The sequence below is a fragment of the Mauremys mutica genome, unplaced genomic scaffold, assembly GCF_020497125.1.
Source record: "Mauremys mutica isolate MM-2020 ecotype Southern unplaced genomic scaffold, ASM2049712v1 Super-Scaffold_100089, whole genome shotgun sequence".
NCBI classification, from domain to species: domain Eukaryota; kingdom Metazoa; phylum Chordata; order Testudines; family Geoemydidae; genus Mauremys; species Mauremys mutica.
The window spans coordinates 739,959-766,299 of NW_025423261.1; the positions used below are offsets into that span (position 1 = coordinate 739,959).

The following is a 26,341-nucleotide window of genomic DNA, read 5'->3' on the forward strand; positions in this document are numbered from 1 at the left end:
CCCCCAACACCAAACATCATGCAGTCCAGAGGAAGGGAGCCTTTGATCTTCCCTCTCATGCCTTAACTGGGGACCATACACACTAATATAGCCGTAACCAGTGCCACAGAGCACAAAGCCACCAGTAATGCCCTCCATGGTCAGAGCTCCAGCCCCTTCTGTACTTGCACCATGAATGTGAAAAACAAGACTCCAGCCCCATCATTCTTCCTGGCCAGGAGGCCCTTCCTCCAATCACCCTCTGCCTATTGAGCTACCCTAGAGTTGTTAATGTGCATTTCCTGAACACTCACCATGGCCAAGTCCAGCTGCTCCAAGGCACTGAACATCAAGTGCCTCCTCCTGGGCCCCCAAATCCCTTCCACCTTCCACACGGCCACTTTTACAGATGCCCCTTCCCTGGTACTGCCCTTGCTCAGCTGCACAGAGGAGCTTCCATCCCCAATCCCTGCCTGTCACTGCCCAGCAGCCCTCTGGCACCATTCCTGAGGGTCACCCTGCCTCTCTCTCTTCCTGCCATATTGGGAAAGACAGCTCCCATCTCTCCTTGGTAAAGGTTAGGTGGGCCAACTAGGGGCAGAAGCCCATTCTATGTTTTCCTACTGCAGAGACCAAGATAAGAGACTCGCTTTCAGTGCCACCCAGAGGGGAGGCAAGCAGGGCAATTTGCCCCAGGCCCCACAGGGGCCCCACGAGAATACATTATTGCAACTTTTTTTAATAGAAGGGGCCCCCAAAATTGCTTTATTCCAGACCCCCTGGATCTTCTAGGGCAGCCCTGCTCATCTTCGGTGCAGACACCACTGTGCTCCCAGAGAACAAGCCACCACTGCACAAAGAGAGATGAAAGGGCCTGCCAAAGCCTGGGAGTGAACCAGGGACCTTTAGATCTTCAGTCTAATGCTCCCAAATGAGCTACTTTGGCAGCTGTGTAACAGTATTTTGGCCTGTTGCTTCTCTGCCTAGGAGGTTTTTGCAGCCGTTGCACACAAAAAGGACGTCATTGTGAGCGGCCCATGAAGACAAGACTCGCTTTTGCCTGCCTTGCTCAGCTTGACTTGCTGCCTCACCCCGTTCCTGCCCTAGTGCCCGGGTTGACCTGGTGGTGGAAGGGGACTGGGGGCCAGTGGCGCGGGGAGGAGGTTGAGCTGGACCCTGAGCTAGACTAGACCCTGGCGGTGAGAGTCTGGCCACCACTTGCCGCCCCCCCTCATTGTCCTGGCTTCCCCCACTGGGCGTCATTTCTGGAGGGAAGTGGGGCTTCTGCCTCCCCTCCCCGATTTTCACACCGCAGAGGAGCGTGAACAGGAAAACGAACGGCTGCTCCACACCCCCACCGGAGGAACCCGGCGCCCTTAGCTGTGGGGAGTAAGAAGTGGCTGTTGGCTGACAGGACCTGTCCCCGAGGAGCTGGAGCAGCAGCTGCCGCCTCCCCCTCGGCTCCAGGCTGTGGGAAATGCTCATTGCCTGGCTGCATGGGCGGCTGCTGCTCCGTGCTCTGGAGAGCGTCTGTATTGCTCTGTCAACCCCCTGTCTTCACTGAGCCAGTCTGGTAAGGTCCCAAGTGCCCCCTCCGGCCTGGCAGCTGAGAGTCTGTGCAGACATCAGCCCCCCTGCCAGCAGCAGCGCCAGCCCCCAGCACCACAGGGGCATCTCCCTCCCCCACCTCTTACTGTCCCTTCTCTTCCTCCTCCCCCACCCAGCCCCTCCTGCACCCCACTGAACAGCTGATCACTGGCAGGTGGGAGGGGCTGAAGGGGAAGAGGAGGAGCTTGTCAGCAAGGCCTGTAGTGTGTGTGGGGGGGAGCTGGCTGCCAGTGGGTGCTGAGCACCTATTTTTTCTCTGTTGGTTCTGCAGCCCCGTAGCTCCCATGGAGTCACTGACTCAGCTCCTTTCGCACTCTAGAGAGAGGAGCAGAACCAGGGCTATGGCTGATCTATGGGGCACCAGGTGAGTGGCAGAGGCTTCAGGTGCTGAGAGTTTGCCTGACCCTCAGGGACACAGTGTGAGGTGGTGTCCCAGGGATCTCTATGAAAGGAGCAGATCAGGATTTACTTGGTGGTGGGGAGAGAATTGAGAGTGTCTCAGGGGGTTGTACATGTGTTGCCCGGAAGACAGTGCGTAAAGTCACAGCCTTTGCTGTGAGCAGGATATGAACCTGCGCAGGGGAACCCATATTAGATTTCAACTCCAACACCTTAACCACTTCGGCCATCACAGCTGTGAGCACAAAGCTACCCCACATGCTAGAGAAGCTGGTAAAGAATCCCAATGCCCATGCATGAAGTCATCTGAACTACAGAATTCCCACCGCAAACCTGGCTCCCAAAGCACAGGGGGGGATTGGGGGTTTGTTCTCTATTGCTTAACCATGTGCAGGTCGCACAGAGAGCGCGATTAAAAGTCCCTCCCCTCCCACAGAGCGGGAAGGGGGAAATGATTCTTAACTTGAAGCCTGACGTAAGGGTGACCAGAACGTCCTGATTTTTATCGGGAAGCACCAACTGTCCTGATATTTGCTCACCATCCCCACCCCCCGACACAACACTCTAACCACTGGCCCCCACTACCCCCTCCCAGGGGCTGTGAGATTAGAACCGCAGGAATTCTGACCACCAACCCCCCCTCCTCTGCTCTGACGCACTAGACCTCCCACACTCGCCCTTTTAGATTTTAGGCTCGCTGCCTCTTCTAATCCATGCACCCCACCTGTCTATCCCTTTGCCGCCCCTGGGCAGGGAGCAGGCTGGCCGGGTGTCTTTGTGGCCGTCTACTTGGCCATGGTCCCCTCTCCTCCTCTTGCCCTGCCTTCAGGTTGCTCTGTAACGCTTTTAAGCCTTCCCTTGCCAAGCCCTGTCCAGCACCAGCCGCCTCTGCTCTAGGAGCGCTGAGGCAGGTGAGGTGTGTTGGGCTCCAGCCTGTGGACTCTTCCTCCATCCTGCCTAGCCCTGACTATCAAGGGACTGGCCCTGGCACTCAGGGCCGGCTCCAGACCCCAGCCCGCCCCGCGCGCGCTTGGGGTGGCCTTTTGCCGGCAGGGCGGCTCCCCGCGGACCTGCCGCAGTCATGACTGCGGATGCTCCACCGGAGCCGCGGAACCAGCGGGAACCTCTCCGCAGGCTCGTCCTTGCTTGGGGCAGCAGGATTCCCCTAAAGCCGCCCCTGCTGGCACTCCTTCCTTCAAGTGCCATGTGGACAAGAGGTAATGTGGCTAGCAAGCAAAAGAGCCAAACTTGTGGGGCATTCAGGTGAAGCTGTGAGAATCCCAAGCTATCCTGGTCCAAACCACATGACTGCAGGCATCAGCAACCAGGGTAACAAGTTTTTAGAGCCTCAACCCCATTGTGGCCATGCACAACCTGGCCCTTGTGGGGTGAGTCACCTCCAGCAGGAGGGTGAAATGATTTGCTCTTGTGCACAGCTGAAGACAGGGAAATTGAGCCCTGTGAAACTTCAGGACTTTAGGCACAATGCCCCACTGAGATTTGAAACTCAGGATTGCAAGATTCAGAGGTCCTGAGTGCTGCCCATTACACCATGGGAAACCAGCTCATATGGACTGTTTTCTGTGCATCAGTGACCCTCACGGGGCCGGCTCAAGTAAAGGGACTGTAGGCCCCTTACTAAAACTTAGTGGGGTTTTTGGTTGGGCTAGTTCCCAGCAACCAATAGAAGGAGGGAAGGGCCAATGGGAAATCAGGACCGTGAGACTGACAGGCCCCTGGGCAATGGGGAGAGGCCAAAGCTCCAAGTTAGCTGGACTGACAGGCCAGGCAGTGTAATGAGGGAGTCACCAGGCCAGGGGGTCCCATCCTCCGTGGGAGCTGGAGCTGCCTGGGCCAGAGTGGGGTAGAGCTAAGGAGAGAGCAGGAGCCCGAGAAGAGCCAGGGAGCAGAGCTGCACAGCTGTAGTGCCAGAAACTGCTCCCTGTAGGACTTTGCTCCCTGCAGCAGTTACTGAGACCTGAGGTTGTTCTTATTTGCTGACTTGTCCTAATTGGTTAAAACTTGACAGTGGTGGGGGATGGAAGCATAAAGGCTTCATCCTCCAAACAACCCTGCCTGGTGTCCATCTGTATCTATTGCCTCTTAACACCGGATTGTAAAAAATAGAGTGAGGTCATTTAAGCATCATTTATTTTGCAGCTTCATTTACTGTGCTAACAATGTAGCATCCTGACACCGATACTTCTGCCCACGTGCCCTGTGGGTTGCATTCATTTTAGTGGGACACAGGACATGTGGAGGATAATTTAATCTCTTAATTTCCTTAGGGTTTCCCTTTAATATACTTCTCTGCTGGTGCAATTTCTGACCATTGCACGTCTATTGTATTTATTACAATAGCACAAGTAAGTCACACAAGTGACATTAGTCTAAGGGCTTGGCTACACTTGCAAGTTAGAGCCCATTAAAGCAGCCCCGGGTGCCCTAAACTCCTGAAGTGTCCACACTCGCAAGGCACTTGGAGCACCTGGGCTCTGTAGGTGGAGCGCTCCGGGTAATCCACCTCCATGAGAAACATAAAGCTCGCTGAGCCCTGCTGAAATACCCGGGCATCAGTGTGGATGACGTGTTTGCATCACTGCACTGTGTTTGGCCTCAGGAAAAGTCCCATAATCCCCTGAAGTCAAGTGCCCACTCTGGTCATTGTTTTGAAATCGGCTGCAGGCATGCAGATATCCCCTTTCAAAGCTCCATTTCTGACAGCCGGCTGCTTATCTGCTCTGGGACAAAGCAACCATTAGTGTGGAATGCTGCTGCTGTTTTGAGTGTGTATGAGGGGAGGTGGGGGTCTGCTGCTGTCCGAACACACAAGACAGCATGCTGACACACTCTCAGCCCCCCAAACACACTGTCGCTCCCCCCACGTACACACAACACACTCCCTGTCACACTCCACCCCCGTCCCCCATTTGAAAAGCACGTTGCAGCCACTTGCACACTGGGATAGTTACCCCAGTGCACTGCTCTCTGTGGCATTGCCAGAGCTGCTAATGTGGCCACTCAGTGCGCTTGCAGCTGTCAGTGTGAACACACGGCAGCGGTTTCCCTGCTGTGGTTTAACTCCCAGCGCTCTACATCTGCAAGTGTGGCCACGCCCTAAATGTGCCAGACCAACCGAACTCAGTCACTGCCCTCCACCACCATGTGCAGTGAGTAGGGGCACCGTGGAGCACACACCACACTTGCTGGCTCAGCCTTGTGCATTCTGGGGTGGCCACCTCCCCGTTGATGAGACCTGGTCCCACCGTCTCCGTGGAGCTCCAGTCTGCCCTGCTGCCATCCCTGTCTGTGTTGTCTTCTCTAGCAGTTGACTGGAAGGTGAGCACTGGCCGCATGCCATGTAGCCGTGTTGTCTCGAAGGGCGAAAGCAGGAGGAATGGGTGCCTTCATAGCCCACCCAATATTCCATAACATAGTTAAGGAAAATATTTCTCAATGAACTCTCAGTAAAAGATCAGAAGCAGCCAGTGTCCGCATCAGTCTACGAGCATTGGTATTTTCTTGAAATTTGTCAGACCAACCTATCTAACACCAAACACACATTTGAAGTTCTTCTTTTCACACTGTTGCTCGTTCTCAGGTTCTGCTTTGTCTCCAGACAGATCCATTCTCTTTCAGGACAGCCTTGCTCTTTCAGTCTGTTTCATTCACTGAGGTGTCGGAGTAAACACTCCCCTTCCTTCTATTCTCAGACAAACACTAGTATTAAGTGTTTGCTACTGATGGATCTAGAAAGCATTTGTCAAGTAGAAGATGCCATTTCTGGGGGATTGCTCCCAAGATCCAGAACTTTGGGTTCAAACGTCTCCCAGCTTCCTTGGGGAAAATAACACCAAGGCTTTGTTGCAATATACAAGAAGGAAGGAGTTTTTCACCCCAGATGGGACTTGAACCCACAATCTCTGGCTTAGGAAGCCAATGCCTTATCCATTAGGCCACTGGGGCCCTGAAAAGCAGTAAAAAGAAGGATGGAAATTCCCTCTCAGGATTGCACATTCCTGACATTCACTCAGAAGCCAAATACCCATTTAATGGCCTTACAGAAACGTCTGCATCCCCTGGCAGCGAGGCACCTGGGCAGGTCCCTGACAGAGCTGAGCACCACCTTTCTGCCAGCCATCTTTAGAGAAGAACCCACCCTAGAGTCACCCCTCCCTCCTTCAGCACCTCCATGGCTGTGGCTCTGAGCGGCAGTAGGATGATTAGGGGGTGAATCCGGGGCTGGAAGGGGGGTAAGGTCGGCCTGTAAGGAGTAACCAGGTGGGGCAGACCCAGGGGGAGGCTGTGGGCTGCTGGTTGGTTGTTGGGATCCGAGCTCTAGATCAAAGCTGCACAGTGACCTGACACCCAGGGTTATAGGGCCGATATAGTGACCCCCCTACTGGCCTCGGTGACCCCCAAACCCTTGTTACTAAGGGCATTGAGGAGTCTCTGTCCATTAATAACTTCTGGGAGCTCCCCAGCAGGCTGCGGGCGTCAGCCGCCTCCTGCCTCACAGGTTAGACTCTTGGTGCTGTGCCAGCCGCCCCCTCGCTTGCAGGCCCAGTGTAAGAAGCAGGAGGCCTGGTGCTGGCAGAAGAGGGTTTTGATTAATCGTCCTCTCTGTGATGGGCACAGGACGCTTCCACTCAGTAGCATAGCTGGGGGGAGCAAGGGGAGCAGCTAAGGGCGTCGGGTTCCTCCGGTGGGGGTGTGGAGCAGCCGTTCGTTTTCCTGTTCGCACTCCTCTGCGGTGTGAAAATCGGGGAGGGGAGGCAGAAGCCCCACTTCCCTCCCGAAATGACGCCCAGTGGGGGACGCCAGGACAACAGGGTGGGGCGGCAAGTGGTGGCCAGACTCTCACCGCCAGGGTCTAGTCTTGCTCAGGGTCCAGGTCAACTTCCTCCCCACGCCACTGGCCCCCAGTCCCCTTCCACCACCAGGTCAACCCAGGCACTAGGGCAGGAACGGGGTGAGGCAGCAAGTCAAGCTGAGCAAGGCAGGCAAAAGCGAGTCTTGTCTTCATGGGCTGCTCCCAATGACGTCCTTTTTGTGTGCAACTGCTGCAAAAACCTCCTGGGCAGAGAAGCATCAAACCACAGCAGCCCTATGCAGCTGCCAAAGTAGCTCAGTGGGGTGAGCATTAGCTTGAAAAACTAAAGGTCCTTGGTTCAATCGTGGGCTTTGTCAGGTACTTTCATCCCTCTCTGTGCAGGGGGCAGCTTGTCCTCTGGAAGCACCTTTACCTGAGGCAAGTACCTGGCTTTGAGCTCCCCAGCAGGACAACAGCGTGGGGGCTTCCAGCCCACCTGCAGGGCTGGCTCCAGGCTTTCTGCTGCCCCAAGCAAAAAAAAATTTTGGGTGCCCCCCACCCCAGCCCTGGGCTCTCACCCCCCTCCCACCTGTGCCCCCCCACACCCTCTGCTGCCCCAGTGCTGGGCTCTCCCCCCCCACCCCACCGCACTCACACCCCCTGCTGCCCGGCCCTGGGCTCCCACCTACCAGTGCTGACTCTGCCCTCTCCTCCCTTTCATCCAGCTGGTCGGGCGCTGGCAGGGTCGGGGTAAGCAGTGGGGCTCCCGGGCCGGGCCTCAGCCCAGGGTCCCTCCAGCCAGGGCTCCCGCCTCCAGGACCAGCTGGGACCTGGGAGGGCAGAGCTGGGGGACTGTCCCGGCAGGAGGCTGAGGAGCCGGGGCAGGGGAGCCCCAGAGGGAGTGGAGCCCCAGAGAGCGGGACACGGGCCCCGCATGGCAGCGCCCCGCCCCCTATGACCCCCGCTGCTGCTGCTGCTTTTGTCCGCTCTGCTGTGGTGTTGGGGGGCAGCCGCCCTGCAGCACCTGGTGTCCCCTGCTTGGAGCCTGCCCGGACAAGCCACAAGTGTTGGACAGACAAAACAACACAGGATCTTTTCAGGGGGCAAGACAAAGATGCCACAATTATTATGAGAACAGTGTGATTTATGGCCAGTAACTAATATTTTAATCCTTATACACACACACATTATACCTAATACCTACACACACACACACAAACACCCATCAGATGTTCTGCAGCTGCTGCATAGTTACCAGTCCTGAAGACAGCTTGAGTTTGTGACTTGAGTTTGCAGCTTGGGTTCGTAGCTTGTGGCGGTAACTGGCCAGGAAAGCCGGGCACGAGGACGAGCTGGGTCTCTGTTGGGCCTGCACCGATGTCCTTCCATGTTGGCAACAGAATGTTACCCTCCAAAGTCTCCCATCTCACCCATCCTTTTTGTAGGCTTTAGTTTGAATCCAGAGTCTATAGGTCTTGCTGTGTCACTGCCTCTGGGTTTGGTGATTGATCACCGGTCAATTGCAGGCGTGACTTTCAGCCTGGGACCTGGCATTGATCTTCCTTCTATTGGACCTTTTCTTTTTAGGGTGGCCTCTTCTTACTTTGTTAGGGCTCTTGTCTGCATCTCCAGCCGGTGGGGTTTGAACTCTGTTTCATCAGGACGGGCTGGGGCTGGAGGTTGATTCCATCATCCACACATGCCTCAGTCACACATCTAAACTAACCAATAAGATTACAGCAGGGTTTGCAAAAATGAAGGTTGGAGGAAGCTATTACAAAATGAAGTGAGTGTTTTAAAACGGGGTTTGAATTACAATATGGCAAACAGTGAACAGAAGTTACAATATAGACAAGTGTAGTGAATGGTGAACAGAAGTTTACATGGATAAACTGAACAATTAAAAAACAATTTCATTCATCAGTTTTACAGGGGCTGCAGGTCGGGAGTGAGAGGCATCAGCAGAGCTGTCAATCTGGAGGGTCAGGACTGGGATAGCAGGGGCTGCGGGTCGGGAGTGAGGGGCACCAGTAGAGCAGTGACTGCAGAGCTCAGTGGGAGCCCAGGGGGCTGTGGGTCGGGAGTGAGGGGCACCATCAGAGCTGGGGGAAGCCCAGGGCGCTGCGGGTCGGGAGTGAGGGGCGCCAGCAGAGCTGTGAGTCTGGAGGTCAGGGACTGGGATAGCAGGGGCTGCGGGTCGGGAGTGAGGGGCGGCCAGCAGAGCTATGGGAAGCCCAGGGGGCTGCGGGTCGGGAGTGAGGGGCACCAGCAGAGCTATGAATCTGGAGGTCAGGACTGGTATAGCAGGGGCTGCAGGTCGGGAGTGAGGGGCACCAGCAGAGCTGTGAGGCTGGAGGTCAGGAGTGGGATAGCAGGGGCTGCGGGTTGGGAGTGAGGGGCACCGGCAGCGCAGTGACTGGGTTGCTCAGCAGGGAGCCCAGGGGGCTGTGGGTCGGTAGTGAGGGGCACCGCTAGAGCTGGGGGGAACCCAGGGGGCTGCAGGTCGGGGAGTGAGGGGCACCAGCAGAGCTGAGAGTCTGGAGGTCAGGACTGGGATAGCAGGGGCTGCGGGTCGGTAGTGAGGGGCACCGCTAGAGCTGGGGGGAACCCAGGGGGCTGCAGGTCGGGAGTGAGGGGCACCAGCAGAGCTGTGAGTCTGGAGGTCAGGACTGGGATAGCAGGGGCTGCGGATCGGGAGTGAGGGGCACCACTAGAGCTGGGGGGAACCCAGGCGGCTGCAGGTCGGGAGTGAGGGGCACCAGCAGAGCTGTGAGTCTGGAGGTCAGGACTGGGATAGGATGATGGGCAGAGGGTGATTGGTGGAAGGGCCCATCTCTCTGGTCCTCGGCCAGGGAAGAATGATGGGGCTGGAGTCTTGTTCTTCACATTCATGGTGCGAGTACAGAAGGTGCTGGAGCTGCTGACCAGGGAGGGCATTAGGAACCCATTATCATGCAGGGAAACATTCAACCGCTGATCTATACTCTCAACAAAGAGTGTCCTGTATAGCCCAGAACAGGGCCAGTGCCAGTCCTCTAATCCTCCCATGGGCCAATAATGTCACTCATACTGCCCAGAACCCATCCCCCAAAACTCTGCCCCTCACCTGCCTAAGGCTCTGGGAGGAAGTTTGGGTGGGGGGAGGAGATCTAGGGTGCAGGCCCTGGGCTGGGGATTGGGGTGCAGGAGGGGTGCAGGCTCTGGGGGGAGTTTGGGTGCAGAAGGGGTGAGAGGCTGGTCTCGGAGGGAGTTTGGGTGGGGGAGGGGTTCTGGGGTGCAGGCTCTGGGATGGAGTTTGGGTGCAGGGTGCAGGCTCTGGGCTGGGGCAGGAGGTAGCGGGAACAGGAGGAGGGGTGGGGTTGCAGACTCTGTGTGGGAGCTAGGTGTCAGGAGCGAGGGGACATGTGGGAAGGGGGAGGGGGTGCAGGCTCTGGGCGGGTGTTGGGGAGTGGGAAGCGGTATGTGGGGAGGGGATGAGAGTGCAGGCTCTGGGAGGGGGTCAGGAGTGTGGCGCTTCCCTGGGGCTCCAAGGTGGGGCAGGCTGGGGGGCCTCCGTGTGCTGCTGCCCCCAGGCATCACCCCCGCAGTGTCCCATTGGCTGCAGGGGCTCAGGGTGGGGGTAGCGCGCGGAGGCACAGACCCACCCTGCCCTGCCATGCGGAGGGGCCGGCAGCCACTGGAGCGAGCAGGCAGATGCTGCTCAGCTCCGCTGCACTGACAGGGCCCCTGGGGGGGAGCGCCTGGGGGCAGCAGGTGGGGCCAAGGGAGTGAGCCAGTCCCAAAACTGCTGGAGCCCCACGGGCGAGACCTGGGGACCAGGACTGCCAGCCAGACAAACACCTTTAAGAGGAGGCGTCCCTCTGCCTGTCAAAAACTGATCTTCCTCCTTCAGTTCAGTGACAGCCTGAATTGTTCCTTATCCCGGCAGAGCCAGAGGACTGAAAGCAGCAACATCAAACCCCGGTGTAGCTCGCAGGAATGGACAGAAACACTCCCTGGTATCTGAGGAGATGTTCAGCTTTGTCCTTGGTCAACTACAAGGCCAAAGGGAAAGGAGGTGGTGCCAGGTATAAAGACTGAAACACGACACATCATAGTTATGCCCGCGGTGGCTGCAAAGTCTTTTGATGTACTTCTGCTTATCAGCAGTGTATTGTTTTCTCCGGAGCCTAGGCCTTGACCAAGAAATTTGTACTTTGCTAAAATAATCGACTGCCCCTGGTGAAGACAATGGACTTGACACCCACTGGGGTGTCCCTACACAGGTACATAGTACTAACAACAGTGGCTGCCTTTTAGCCATAGATTTTAATCAGGGCAATAAATTGAAACAAACCCCTGTTAAATCATTTCTCAGCCCGAGTCCTTCACCCACATTCCCTAGAGCATTGGGCCACCATGTGGACGTTTCATTTCCCACCTCAATTTCACAGAGACACAATTTCCTTTGCACAGATCCATAAACAGCAAAACCTCCCTGTGTCTCTGGTCTGAGCCAGGGCATTCGATGCCAGTGAACCTTTTTCTCCTGCAATGGCGACGGTCAGACAGAGGGGTTGTGGCACCTGCATCCCTGCCAGGGAGATATTGGCTCCGCTCTTTCTTTCTGCTGCTGTTGTTAGTCCATGAAACATCAAGGGTGGAATGCAAGGCTGAGTTCATGCACCAGCCCTCTGAAAAATTTCAGTGCCCCAGAGAAATCCTGCCCCCTGCGATTGGAACGATGTGCTGGAGATTTGACTAGGAAAGGGACTGTCTGAATTGTCAGAGTGGCGAATGAACAACAATCTACAGCAATGTCGTTCACACAAACACACTCTCATGCTGCTCCAGCCGGAAGGGAAATGGGCAGGAATTCTCGCTGTTCAGCCAAGGACACACTTACATTGATGCGCAGCCGTGAGTGTGCTGGGGAAGCTGGTCTGAGCAAACAATTTGAAGTGACAATTCAGTGAGAACAAAATCATCATGCAGTGAAATGGATGCATATTAAGTAGTTGTGGCCGAGTGGTTAAGGCGATGGACTAGAAATCCATTGGGGTCTCCCTGTGCAGGTTCGAATCCTGCCAACTACGCAAGCGCTGCGCTGCTGTTGTTATTATTGCAGTCTTAGTGCCTGAGCATCCACAGTGCCAACTGGAGATAAATCTAGTTTCACTCTGTCTACACTTAAAGTGCTGCCGTGGCACTGCTATAGCACTTTGGAGTAGACAGTGACTGGAGGGATTTTCCCATCCCTGTAATAGCTACATGGACAGAACAATTCTTCCTTTTCTTTAGCACTATCTAACCCGGGATTAGGTCACCTTAACTATATGGGTTTGGGGGGGTGTCACACCCTGAGAGACGTCACTTTGCCAGTTCAGTGCCCAGTGTACACCAGCCCTTACATCCCTCTGGGTATTTCAATGCAGGCACTGACCTGTGAGAGGAAAACATCAGCTCACAAACACAGAGACTGAATTCCCCACATTTAATCTCGCTGCACTTTCCAGAAAGTCACAAAATTCAATTCATTCTTGCTAGGACAGAGAAAAAATAAGTGATTACTAAGTTTTTGGCTTGGTTAAATAAAATTAAGTGTTTAATTAATATAGTAAAAATCTGTACTGATTCCTCTAACTAACACCACAGCGTGAAATAGGAACAGAGACAAATCTTGTCAGTGACGACTAATTTCACAAATGATCTTCCCATTAGTAATTGCCACACTGCCCCTATTGGAGGTCTGGGCATCTCCAGTGTCATTACTCTGCATTCACCTTCCCCTTAGAATTGTTCTCGGACATTCGACTTCCTCTGTGGCATGGGGCTCGGGTCACTTGCTGGAGGATTCCCTGCACCTTGAGGTCTTTAAGCCACAATTTGAGGACTTCAATAACTCAGACATAGGTTAGGGGTTTGTTACAGGAGTGGGTGAGTGAGATTCTGTGGCCTGCATTGTGCAGGAGGTCAGACTAGATGATCATAATGGTCCCTTCTGACCTTAAGTCTATGAATCTATGAATCTAGTCCCAAATTTGGAAAACGGTGCAGTTCAGAATGAGAATAGTGACCCCGTCTCCTTCCTGCACCTGCTCTACATTGCTCCACAGCAGCTTCTCCACCTGCAGTCACCCCAGCATGGCAGTGCAACCCCCAGGGTTCAGCAGGGGCCCCTGGCAAGGACAGTGGATGCAGCTAACAGCCCAGGGTGCCTGGCCGTGAGGCAGCTGTAAAAAAGCAACACCTCCCCCCACCCCAGCAGTCCAGAGACTGAATTCCCCAACTTTAACATCATGACCCCCTGTAGAAAGCCACACGTCAGTTGCATTGTCACAGGGAGATGCAAAAAATCAAGTGACACCAATTTTTAAGTTGAGTAAATAAAGTTGAGGAGATAGTTATTAACCTCACAAAAATACACTAAAGATCCCTCAACATAACACCTGGAGGTGAAATATGAACAGAGACAAACCTTGTCAGCAAAGGCTCATTTCCCAAACAATCCTCAAAATGTTACCAGTTCCCACCCCTCCTCCACAGGAGCTCTGTGCAGTGTAACTGTTCTGCAGGCAGCTTCCCATTCAATGCTGTTGGGGGACATTCCCAGACCTGGAAATGTACCAATGACAGAATTTGAAGAGCAAACCTGGCTCCCCGCAGCAGGCGGGATTTGAGTGTTTTGTCCCTGTCACTTAGTCTTTGTCAATAGTACAGACGCCACGGGCAGGACTCCAGGCTCTGCTTGAGGGATCCTGGCACAGGGGCTGGGGGGTGGGGGAGAAAGGATTGTAGGATCCCCAGGGCTGGAATTCTACATTCCACAGGGCCAAATAACTGTGTGAAGCCATTTGGCTAATGAAAACCAGAGCTCCACGTGAGGCTTGAACTCACAACCTCAGCATAGCTCCTCTCAGCACTGCCCTATAAGTACTGTGCGCTAACCAATTGTGCCACTGGAGCACCTGTTAATTATGCTTCTCTGAGACCCCTAGGCTGATACAGGCGATGGGTGACCCCAAAACATTCTCAGTGGGGCTGAGAGCAGGTAGCGACAAGTGTTGTACTCGGTGGGGTGGATTCTTCTTAAGGCTTCCAGGCACCATTTGACCCTTTTGTTCTTCCTGTGTAATAACAGAGCTGGTTAAGACTCAATGGAGGGTCTTGCTGCAGACCAACAGACCTGAAATCACTGATATCCAGCTCTAAGCATTAGTCCTGCTTTGGGACAGTGTCTCTCATGCAAGAAACTGCCCAGTCTGCACTAGCAGTGAGGCTCCCTCACTAACAGCTGAAATCAGGGAGAGCTGTGTGAAGTGCAGGGCCCCAGGGGGGCCTGAACAGGGGGGAACAACACCCCAGGTGCCCAGAGGAGGAGAGGTGTGTTGGGCTCCCGCCTGGGACTCTGCCTCCCTCCTGCCTAGCCCTGACTGTGAAGCCTGGCCCTGGCCCTCCTTCCTTTAAATGCCATGTGAGCAAGAGGAAGAGTGTGGCAGCTGCAGGGACCAAAGTTGTGGACATCAGGTGAAGCAGCAAGAAACAACCATATGGTCAATCCACAGGAATCTCTAGCCAGACTGTTAAGTTGTAGGACCCCAACCTATAGCATCCAGCCCATTGAACCAGCCAGACCAAAGACCTATCTCCAGTGGGCATCAGTCACCCAGCAGGAGGGAAAAACCTCACTCTCTACCTGAGAGAAGGTAGCCAAACACATTGAGTTCCAGTGCTTTGTAGCAAAGCAACATATCTCCACAAGGTCCCACTGAGATTTGAACTCAGATTCCAGGATTCAAAGTCCTGAGTGCTGCCCATTACACCATGGGACCTGCTCCTATATCATTTTCTAGACCCCTGTGACTCTTGGCTGGTTTGCACTCTGCACTTATTGCTTCCCACCATCAGCTTCCTCTCGCGGGTCTCTCTCTCCTCCTCCAGTGACTGTGGTCCTGCACTACCGGATCCGTGGGTCCTGCCCTGAGTCCCTGCATCCCCCTGCTTTGTTTCCGTTCCATGCAGGCTGCAAAAATGTCAGGGGAGTCTGCTCCTCCCTTCACTCGGTGCTCCTGCTCATATCAGCCAGCTGCAGCCTCATCTCCTGGAACTCAGGCAGCTGTCGCTTGATCCGATCGTACAGTCACACACTGACTGGCTCCCCTGCCTGGATGCTCTTGTGGAAATCCCACAGGCGACGCTGCAGGACTTGGCACTGTTGGTTTCTTTAATGTTGTGGTGTTTCCCCAGCCGCCGGAACAAAGCCGCCAACTCCTCCCTCACCGACTCACATCAATCCCCCTGGTTGCCACAGAACCCTCTGATGCTTTCCCGTTCTGCCAACACCGCCAGGCCTCGCCCCCCTGCTCCTTTATCTTGCAAGCTCTGGATGTTCAGCTTCAAATATCCTCTGCCCTGGGTCAGGGAATTGCCCACATTGAGCACACGGTGAGAGCTGCGTGATCCGAACTGTCCATTGGCACCACCCTGCACTGGGCTGTCGACGTGCTCTCCTTCACGTAAATCCAGTCAGTGCGACTCCTGGCCTGTCCCCGCAGAAAGGTGTATCCCCACTGTGGCTGGTGTGAGCTCGGGTCAGAGGAATAGGAGGTTACTGCCCACCCTCCACTGGTTCACTGTGGAGAAACACGTTCTCTAAGCCGACCTCGCTATAGACCTGCACCAGGTAGTGCTCATCATAGCAGAGTTTCCTCTGACGGTTGGGAAAACAGGACCAGCAGACCTCAGGCTGGTGCAACAATTGAAATCCCCCCGACACCAAACACCGTGTGGTCTAGAAGAAGGGAGCCAGTTCCTTCATAGAACTTTCCTTTCATGCCTTAATTGGGGACCATACACACTAATATAGCAGTAACCAGTGCCATGGAGCACAAAGCCACCAATAATGCCCTCCCTGGTCGGAGCTCCACCACCTTCTGTACTCGCACCGCGAATGTGAAGAACAAGACTCCAACCCCATCATTCTTCCCTGGCCTGGAGGACCAGAGAGATGGGCCCTTCCCCCAATCACCCTCTGCCCATCAAGCTACCCTAGAGTTGTTAATGTGCATTTCCTGAACACCCACCATGTCCAAGCCCAGCTGCTCCAAGACACTGAATATCAAGTGCCTCCTCCTGGGCCCCCAACTCCCTTCCACAGGGCCACTTTCACACATGCCCCTTCCCTGGTACTGCCCTCCCTCAGCAGCACAGAAGAGTTTTCATCCTCTATACCTGCCTGTCTCTGCCCAGCACCCCCTCTAGCACTCTCTTCCTGCCATATTGGGTCCACCAATAACTCACTTAGGAGAGACAGCTCCTGTCCCTCATTGTTAAAGGTCAGGCCAGCCAATTAGGGGCGGAAGCCCACAAAAGCTTTTCCTACTGCAGAGCCCAAGCTCAGGGACGACCACTCTGCTCCCAGAAAACAAGCCACCACTGTGCAAAGAGGGATGAAAGGGCCTGCCAAAGCCTGGGATTGAACCAGTGACCTTCAGCACTTCAGTCTAACGCTCTCCCAACTGAGCTACTTTGGCAGCTGTATAGCAATACTTTGGCCTGTTGCTTCTCTGGCCGGGAGGTTTTTGCAGCAGTTGCACACAAAAAGGACGTCATTGTGAGCAGACCATGAAGACAAGACTCGCTTTTGCCTGCCTTGCTCAGCTTGACTTGACTTGCTGCCTCACCCTGTTCCTGCCCTAGTGCCCGGGTTGACCTGGTGGTGGAAGGGGACTGGGGGCCAGTGGCGCGGGGAGGAGGTTGAGCTGGACCCTGAGCTAGGCTAGACCCTGGTGGTGAGAGTCTGGCCACCACTTGCCGCCCCACCCTGTTGTCCTGGCTTCCCCCACTGGGCGTCACTTCGGGAGGGAAGTGGGGCTTCTGCCTCCCCTCCCGGATTTTCACACCGCAGAGGAGTGCGAACAGGAAAACGAACGTCTGCTCCACACCCCCACCGGAGGAACCCGACACCCTTAGCTGCTCCCCCTGCTCCCCCCCAGCTGTGCTACTGAGTGGAAGCGTCCTGTGCCCATCACACAGAGCTCGATTAATCAAAACCCTCTTCTGCCAGCAGCAGGCCTCCTGCTTCTTACACTGGGCCTGCAACCGAGGGGGCGGCTGGCACAGCGCCAAGAGTCTAACCTGTGAGGCAGGAGGCGGCTGACGCCCGCAGCCTGCTGGGAGCTCCCAGAAGTTATTAAGGGACAGAGACTCCTCAGTGCCCTTAGTAACAAGGGTTTGGGGGTCACCGAGGCCAGTAAGGGGGTCACTATGTCGGCCCGATAACCCTGGGTGTCAGGTCACTGTGCAGCTTTGAACTAGAGCTCGGATCCCAACAACCGACCAGCAACCCACAGCCTCCCCCTGGGTCTGCCCCACCTGGTTACTCCTTACAGGCCGACCTTACCCCTGTAGTAAGTGCAGGCCCTGATAAAGGCCCAGTATGAGGCCTGAACTAAAGTAATGGTCAAGACTTTGCTAACATAAAGCAAAGTAAAGCTGTAAGCCAGAGGCAGGCCCTGCTCACAGGAGCTGGCAAGGAAAGAGCTGATGCTACAAGAAGATACGTACCTAAAAGGTACTGGACACCAGAGATCAGAACATTCACACACTTTCACATTCCACACAAATAACAAAAAACAGGCTGGCCCATCCCAATGACAGGGGCAAAAGGGTAAAATAATAAATAAAGTTGTTTTGATCAAACCAACATGTACAAGGTAAAAGGCGGCACCTAAATACATAAAAAGGTTAAACCTTGCTACGTAGAGGGGTGGCCCCTCAATACGTCAGGTGTAATGTGTAACTTGTTTGTATCTGTGTATAAGAATGCATCCCTGGGGCGGTGTCTTTGTCCAGCCTAGGGGGCAGTGGAAATCCCGCCACTGACTGAGCTAAGTCCATTGTCAGGAAGTACATATGTACTGGCTAGCTGTATCGCAGCAGCACCTTGGACTACATTTGCCGGGGAGCCAGAGGCTGTACTTTTTTCGACAATAAACCTGGCCGACGTGCCTTCGTACCTTACTAAACTTTGTGGTTATTGGGGGTTCTCATCGGGTCTGCTGGGTCAGCTATCTGCGCAGAGCTGGGGCAGCACACAGAGGAAACACACGCACGCAGCTAAGTAATATCAACATTAAAAAAAGCAGAGCACCACACCGGTACCGCTCTGACAACACCCCCCTTCCAGCCCCGGATTCGCCCCCTAATCATCCTACTGCCACTCAGAGCCACAGCCATGGAGGTGCTGAAGGAGGGAGGGGTGACTCTAGGGTGGGGTTCTTCTCTAAAGATGGCTGGCAGAAAGGTGGTGCTCAGCTCTGTCAGGGACCTGCCCAGGTGCCTCGCTGTCAGGGGATGCAGACGTTTCTGTAAGGCCATTAAATGGGTATTTGGCTTCTGAGTGAATGTGAGGAATGTGCAATCATGAGAGGCAATTTCCATCCTTCTTTTTGTTGCTCTTCAGGGCCCCAGTGGCCTAATGGATAAGGCATTGGCTTCCTAAGCCAGAGATTGTGGGTTCAAGTCCCATCTGGGGTGGCAAAACTCCCTCCTTCCTTCTTGTATATTGCAACAAAGCCTTGGTGTTATTTTCCCCAAGGAAGCTGGGAAACGTTTGAACCCAAACTACTGGATCTTGGGAGCAATCCCCCAGAAACAGCATCTTCCACTTGACAAATCCTTTCTAGACCCATCAGTAGCAAACACTTAATACTAGTGATTGTCTGAGAATAGAAGGAAGGGGAGTGTTTACTCCGACACCTCAGTGAGTGAAACAGACAGAAAGAGCAAGGCCGTCCTGAAAGAGAATGGATCTGTCTGGAGACAAAGCAGACCCTGAGAATGAGCAACAGTGTGAAAAGAAGAACTTCAAATGTGTGTTAGGTGTTAGATAGGTTGGTCTGACAAATTTCAAGAAAATACCAATGCTCGTAGACTGATGCGGACACTGGCTGCTACTGATCTTTTACTGAGAATTCATTGAGAAATATTTTCCTTAACTATGTTATGGAATATTGGGTGGGCTATGAAGGCACCATTCCTCCTGCTTTCGCACTTCGAGACAACACAGCTACATGGCATGCGTCCAGTGCTCACCTTCCAGTCAACTGCTAGAGAAGACAACATAGATAGGGATGGCAGCAGGGCAGACTGGAGCTCCATGGAGATGGTGGGGCCAGGTCTCATCAATGGGGAGGTGGCCACCCCAGCATGCACAAGGCTGAGCCAGTAAGTGTGGTGTGTGCTTCACTGTGCCCCTACTCCCTGCATGTGGTGGTGGAGGGCAGTTACTGAGTTCGGTCGGTTTGGGAAATTTAGGGCTTGGCTACAATTGCAGAGGTAGAGCGCTGGGAGTTAAACCACAGCAGGGAAACCGCTGCCGTGTGTTCACACTGACAGCTGCAAGCGCACGGGAGTGGCCACATTAGCAGCTCTGGCAATGCCACAGAGAGCAGTGCAGTGTGTTAGCTATCCCAGTGTGCAAGTGGCTGCAACGTGCTTTTCAAATGGGGGGCGGGGGTGGAGTGTGACAGGGAGTGTGTTGTGTGTACGTGGGGGGAGTGACAGTGTGTGTGGGGGGCTGAGAGTGTGTCAGCATGCTGTCTTGTGTGTTCAGACAGCAGCAGACCCCCATCTCCCCCCATACACACTCACAACAGCAGCATTCCACACTAATGGTTGCTTTGTCCCAGAGCAGATAAGCAGCCGGCTGTCAGAAACGGAGCTTTGAAAGGGGATATCCGTATGCCTGCAGCCGATTTCAAAACAATGACCAGAGTGGGCACTTGACTTCAGGGGATTATGGGACATTTCCTGAGGCCAAACACAGTGCAGTGATGCAACACGTCATCCACACTGATGCCCGGGTATTTCAGCAGGGCTCAGCGAGCTTTATGCTTCTCATGGAGGTGGATTACCAGGAGCGCTCCACCTGCAGAGCCCAGGTGCTCCATGTGCCTTGCCAGTGTGGACACCTCAGGAATTAGGGCACCCGGGGCTGCTTTAATGGGCTCTAACTTGCAAGTGTAGCCAAGCCCCTAGACTATGTCACTTGTGTGACTTACTTGTGCTATTGTAATAAATATAATAGACGTGCAATGGTCAGAAATTGCACCAGCAGAAAAGTATATTGCAGGGAAACCATAAGGAAATTAAGAGTTTAAATTATCCTCCACATGTCCCACATCCCACTATAATGAATCCAACCCACAGGTCACATGGGCAGAAGTATCAGTGTCAGGATGCTACATTGTTAGCACAGTAAATGAAGCTGCAAAATAAATGATGTTTAAATGACCTCACTCTATTTTTTACAATCCGGTGTTAAGAGGTAATAGATACAGATGGACACCAGGCAGGGTTGTTTGGAGGACGAAGCCTTTACGCTTCCATCCCCCACCACTGTCAAGTTTTAACCAATTAGGACAAGTCAGCAAATAAGAACAACCTCAGGTCTCAGTAACTGCTACAGGTAGCGAAGTCCTACAGGGAGCAGTTTCTGGCACTACAGCTGTGCAGCTCTGCTCCCCGGCTCTTCTTGGGCTCCTGCTCTCTCCTTAGCTCTGCCCCACTCTGGCCCAGGCAGTTCCAGCTCCCACGGAGGATGGGACCCCCTGGCCTGGTGACTCCCTCATTACACTGCCTGGCCTGTCAGTGCGGCTAACTTGGAGCTTTGGCCTCTCCCCATTGCCCCAGGGACTGTCAGTCTCACGGTCCTGATTTCCCATTGGCCCTTCCCCCTTCTATTGGGACTGGGAACTAGCCAACCAAAACCCCCACTAAGCTTTAGTAAGGGGCCAACAGTCCCTTACATGAGCCGGCCCCATGAGGGTCACTGATGGCCAGAGAAGGCAGCATGAGCTGGTCCCATGGTGTAACGGGCAGCACTCAGGACTCTGAATCCTGCAATCTGAGTTCAAATCTCAGTGGGACCTTGTGGTAAATCCCTGGCGCTCACACTGCTCTACTTCCCTGTCTCCAGCTCTGCAAGAGCAATTTTTCCCCCTCCTGCTGGATGGGTCAGGGCTCTAGAACTGACGCCTGAGGGTTGGGATTCTCACGGCTTCACCTGGTGCCCACAAGTCTGGCACTTGCCACTGTGCTTGAAGGAAGCAGGGCTGGGCAGGTGGGAGCTCAGCACCTCTCCTCCTCTGGGCACCTAGAGCAGAGGCGGCTGGTGCTGACAGCTCCAAGGGAAGGCTTAAAAGCAGCGGAGGTCAGGGCAAGGGGAGGAGAGGACCATGCCTATGTGTGGCCAGCAGACAGCCACAGGGCCAGCCTGCTCCCTGCTGTGCTGAACCCCACTGAAGGCCAGCATGCAGGGCAGCTGCTGATGCTCTGTGGCCAACATCAGAAGAGGGTAGGAAAGCAGGGCCAGCCCCCCTGGTGGGGCCTCTGACTGTTCCCACTCATGGTGCTCACTTTGGCAGTGGAGCCGCCCATTTTCTTTGGCAAGTCAGGAAGGGCAAAGGTGAGACTGGAAGCCCCTGGGGCTCATGCCCCAGCCTTTGTGACACCCAACCCCCAACTCCTTCCTGGGGCTCTAGCTGAAGCCAGAGCACTGGCCTGAGTGACCAAGAAGAGGTTCCAGCTGTGAAGAAAGCAGGACTTGCAGCACAAAGTGAGCACAACCACGAGGGGACTCAAATCCTGAATCATCCGATCCACAGGGAGATGCCTTATCCTTTAGGCCACATGATGAGGGGGTCTAAGCTCTTCTTTGGAAAAGCCGGACACTGTGTTTCTCAGGTCATCTGCTGAGGGGGCCGAGACGCTCTGGGCACAAGAAGTTAAGTTCCCAGCGACACGTGAGACTTAATTGTATGGGGCCAGGTGCAGGGCTTTGGCAGGGAGGCTCGGGCATGGGGGATTGAGGTGCAGCAGATGGACCGGCTGTCTAAGCACAGAGATTTGGTCTCCCTGAGGAGGAGGAGGAATCCTTCTGACAGGCAGAAAAAGAGGAGGGGTTCCTGGGACTTTTTTTGCCTCTCTTTTGCCTGCCTGCTCACTCTTGTGGTGAATGGTGAAGATGTTTCCTAACAAGTCCAAGTAGCTCAGTTGGTAGAGCATCAGGCTCTTAATCTGAGGGTCCACGGTTCAAGCCCCTGTCTAGGTGCTCAGCTTTTAAGTTGCCTGGTGTGCCAGGAGCCAAACTCTGTTCACAGCCACACAGGGATTCCCAGAAGCTGTGGCCATTTCCTGGAAAGGTTCCTTTCCTTAGCAATCAGGAGAAAGGCCACAGGAGCAGGTGTAGAAAGTGCAGTCTCTGGCTGCCAGGAAGTGCTGTGGGGTCAGGTGCTGAGAAAGCCCAGAGGGGGAGCAGCAGAGATGGGGGAAGGGAGAGAGAGAAGCAATGAGGACAGAGCACAAGTGTACAGGGGGCATCTGGTCTGGCTATTGTGGGGAACTTGCCTGGTTTATACAGGACCCTGGTGGAATTGGCCAGGGGAAGGATCTGAGTCCCCACCCCCTTACCCAGAGGCTGCCTGACCTCGAGGACTGTTAGGATACAGATATTCAGGCCTGTCTGCAAAGGCCTGTACTTTAAGAATTTAGGTGTATTTTTATCACTTAGCTAGTTATAAAGATATAAAAGAAAGAATAAAAAATCACTGTCTGTCTGTGTAATGGCCTTCTCTTACTGTTGTTGCTGACTCAAAGAGCCCGAGGCGGAGCAACAGCAGGGTTCGTTGCCCGGTGTGCGTCGCACTAATTATCACACCAGGGTGGAGAAGCAAAACCAGGTTTATTTAAGCCCAAATAGGTGCCAGGGAGAAAAGCATTCTCAAATCCTGCACCCCGATACAAGCGGTTTTCCTCTCTTTATACAGAACTTCAGCTACGCATTCCCATTACCCCCACACTCCTCCTCTCCCCCCACCTTTCATTCCCATGCAGCAAATACACTTTGCAATAGCAATCACATGAAGCAGTTAAGTCATACTTGGCAAAAAAACACCTTAGCTCGTTAGCAACTTTTCTGTGATCAGTTATCTGTACTTTCCCACCGTGGGGGCTACGTTCTCATGCATATAACTTTAATTACAGCACCTGCTTTCCGCCTATCTTATTTAATATTGGCTACATCTAGTATCAAGCAACCTTACCACTGCAGTAATTAGCACATAACACAAAAGGTTACAAAAGTTTAGTAAGGCTAACAAAAGCACTTTACATAAAGGTACTTTGGGTCACATAGGCCCAAAGTCACAACTTTGGTTTACTCAGGCCTAGTGGCACCAACAATTCCCCCCTTTGAGAATACTCAACAAACTTTTGGCGAGTTTTCTCAAACTTTAAAAACAAAAAACAATGAAGCTTTACAGATATATGTACAACTGCTCTTTTGAGCTTAGTTACCCCCAACCCAGGAATGAATGCATGGACAAAAGAGTGGAATGTTCATTTAACAACTAAGGGATTGGGGCACTGACTATAAATCAGGTAGGTATACCAAGTGGTTTAATTTCCCAGATGTCTCGGTGAATAATTCAGTCCCATATGCATCCTCCCCATGGATCCAGCAGGATTCGGTATGTGGAAGCCACACCCACCCTAACCGGTCCATATGCTTGGAAGGAGCACTGTGAATGTCCACACTTCCATTCAGAAAGTGTCCAAGTATGTCTCCATGACCACAGATCAGATGGTACTCCTGATGTGTCTGTAAGGGCAGTGGGTCAAATCTGGTGCTCAAGATCACTCTGAATGGCCATCAGCTGGTCATTCAGGAAATCCTGAATTTCTAAACATACTAGATCCCACTGCAATACCTTCCCAGCCTCAGTGATATTCAATACCATCTCTGTCAGTAACTTCTGGGTTATAGAACTAAGGGTGGAAATGACATGTAACTCACCAACTTCAGCCTATACTTGGGTTAGCTGAACTTCAGAAATAAGGCTAGTGGCCCTTTCTGGTCGGCCCAATTTCTTATCATGTTTTTGGCCTTTAAGAATATTCCAAATGGCTGTTACACTGTTAGCCCCAGCCCACAGGGATCTGCCCAATTTCCTCTTTTTCCAGAGGAAATAACCCAGGCTCTTTGTTGTGCTAATCTAATGGCAGCCCCTTGTGAGCAATCTGGGTATGTAAAAGTGATCTGAAAACTGAATAAAGGCAATGTCATTTAAAATCCAATTAGGGAGGGCAATACATACTGAAGGATTTATCCAAAACACAGGGCGCAGCCTGTAGAATAAACCCCAAAATCCAATTAATACCACATTCCCAAACATGGGTCCCACAAGTTTCTTCCTGCCAGTGTGTAATTCTTTGTTTCTTCACCAGGGTCAGTTCTCAATGTCCTTTCTGGTCAGGAATTCCTGGACTTTGGCAATGTCAGTGGAGTGAGTGTTTCTTCTTCTTTCCCAAAACAATTGTGGTTTAGCATCCTACAGGGGAGAGGTTTCCAGCACATATCACCCTGTAATAGCTGTGCTTTTTCTAGAAAAGTCTAAAGGCACAGTTGGTCTATCAGTGGACAAGGGAGCTTTTTCCCTGCTGTCCAGAAGTACAGTAGAACTAGAAGAAAGAATAGGCTAATCATCAATAGGAAAATTCTTCTGATGTGGAGGGGTCTTTTTGCAGTGAGAATCCTGGGTCCAAGCAGTCACTCTTTGGCACTTCACAGCAGTGTTGGTAGACAGCAGGACTTGGAAAGGGCCTTTCCAGCGTGGAGCCAAGGCAGTCTTTTGTTGATGGATCTTTATGTAGACCCAGTCTTCTGGTTCCTAGGAGTGGTAGGGCTGCTAGGATCTTTGGGTTGTTTCTTCTTTACCTGTGAGAAAAAAAACCTAACACATTGCATTAGTGTCTTTGCAGATTTTACATCTGCTTCGGTATATTCAAGCCCCCCCTTTTCTTGGTTGTTTGCTCACAGCTAAAACTTGGCTGTGTCCTTGAACGGAGTCAGTGTCTTATTTTGAAACTGAGTATGTTAACTATTTACTTTCTCAGTTAACTCATTTTTTTTTTCCTTTTTGGCTTCTTTTTTTAACCTACAAAGGAAACTTTTACTTATACACCTTTTGTTAACAATAAACACATACACAGTACATTAGTCTTATTTAATGTATGCCACATATACCCTTTCACTAAAATAACCTTATTACAGAGCTTTAGAACAACAGGCCAGGACAAGCACACCCACTTTGATGAGTTCACTCAATACAACCTCTAGTCCAATAGCTTTCCACCATCCCTAGCCCTCTGGCTAGAAGTCTGAGGTAGCCAGAAGGATCCCATGTACAATATGGGGAGTGGGTTAACTTTCCATGTCCTTGCTTTCAAAGACTGTTAGTATGCAAATTTTAATAACCACTTTAAATTAAAAGATTTGGCTAATAAAGTTTCTTTCTCTTACTTAAGAAAATGTATTAGACTTTAGTATATCACATTTTTCTGATATATTCAAACACTTTGTATTTTAAATAAAACAAAACAAGTATCTGCATTTCAATTTAACACTGCCACTTGATTTTAAATTAGACCATCCCATAAAAAATATTAATCACAACAATTCTGGCCACTTGAGACAAACACCACAAGACAGAACATAGAACACAAAACATAATTGTTACTCTGTCAGTAAATGCATGATATGTTGAATGCTGTTCAACTGGCATTAGTTTTCTCTTTGATTATCTGAAAGACAGAAACAAAAGTCTACCCCTTCTGGGCAGGCAATCATTACTAAAAATATACAAATACTCTTGTTGATTTTAGGCAAAACAAGGGAATTACCCCATATTGTCTTGTATGTGTTTTATAGGCAGCCCCTGTTTTAGTGGCTCCTATCTTATTAGTTAGATAATTTGCATTAATACAGATGCTTGCTGGCTCACCTTTTACTTGTAACTCCTGCTTGTAAACACTGAAAGAAAACATCATCACTCACAGTGCTCTTAGAGCCTAATACAATTTTAATTACATAGCAGTGGATACATTCTTCAGCTAATTTAACAAAATTGTTCATAGCCAAATGATTGCAATCTAATAATTTCTTTGCCTGAATTTATTTACAAACATTTCAAAGACACCAAGAACTTTTTACTTTAGTACATTTACAAAATTCAACTGCTGTTCCCTCCAGCAACTATAGAGTTAACTTTTCACTGTGCCTTAAATCACTTGCTTGTCCTTTCAACAACCACTTACCAACTCAGATCACCATTCCAAATATTCTTCTGAGTATTTGAACCCACATACGTATACTTACTTACTCTGTTTTTGTTTTTGTTTTTTTTCACTACACCCTAAAAGTTTCCAACCTGTTCTCCAAGCTCTCTGTCTGTTGCCTGGCCGCCTGGGCCCGATCCTTTTTTTTTTTTTCTCTGTACTTAACATAGTCTGTACTGATTTTTGACCTTGTACACAGAGCAGCTTTCTCCTTATCTCTGGGGTTAGCCGAGTTTCAAATTAACCCGTTCCTAGACAAATTGCTCACACTGTGTCAGAGGCTTTTCTTTGTGATTAAAAGCTCCTCTGAGATATATGATCTTATTTAGATTGAAGATACCTTCTAATGGGCATTGTTTAGATAGATTTTCACGCGTGTAAAGA

General features: G+C 52.1%; 6 non-coding genes across 6 annotated transcripts; 3 read left to right on the top strand and 3 right to left on the bottom strand.

The window, feature by feature from the left end:
* Positions 1-5,879: 5,879 nt before the first annotated feature.
* On the bottom strand, positions 5,880-5,952 carry TRNAR-CCU. The gene has a single exon. It is a non-coding gene; the product is annotated as a tRNA-Arg (tRNA).
* A 5,840-nt stretch (positions 5,953-11,792) lies between these two features.
* On the top strand, positions 11,793-11,874 carry TRNAS-AGA. The gene has a single exon. It is a non-coding gene; the product is annotated as a tRNA-Ser (tRNA).
* Positions 11,875-13,650: 1,776 nt separating this feature from the next.
* Positions 13,651-13,744, bottom strand: TRNAI-UAU. Its single transcript has 2 exons — positions 13,707-13,744; positions 13,651-13,686 (listed from the first exon to the last, which is right to left on the bottom strand). It is a non-coding gene; the product is annotated as a tRNA-Ile (tRNA).
* A 794-nt stretch (positions 13,745-14,538) lies between these two features.
* TRNAQ-UUG lies at positions 14,539-14,610 on the bottom strand. Its single transcript has one exon. It is a non-coding gene; the product is annotated as a tRNA-Gln (tRNA).
* Positions 14,611-18,243: 3,633 nt separating this feature from the next.
* Positions 18,244-18,316, top strand: TRNAR-CCU. Its single transcript has one exon. It is a non-coding gene; the product is annotated as a tRNA-Arg (tRNA).
* Positions 18,317-20,640: 2,324 nt separating this feature from the next.
* TRNAQ-CUG lies at positions 20,641-20,712 on the top strand. The gene has a single exon. It is a non-coding gene; the product is annotated as a tRNA-Gln (tRNA).
* Positions 20,713-26,341: the final 5,629 nt, after the last annotated feature.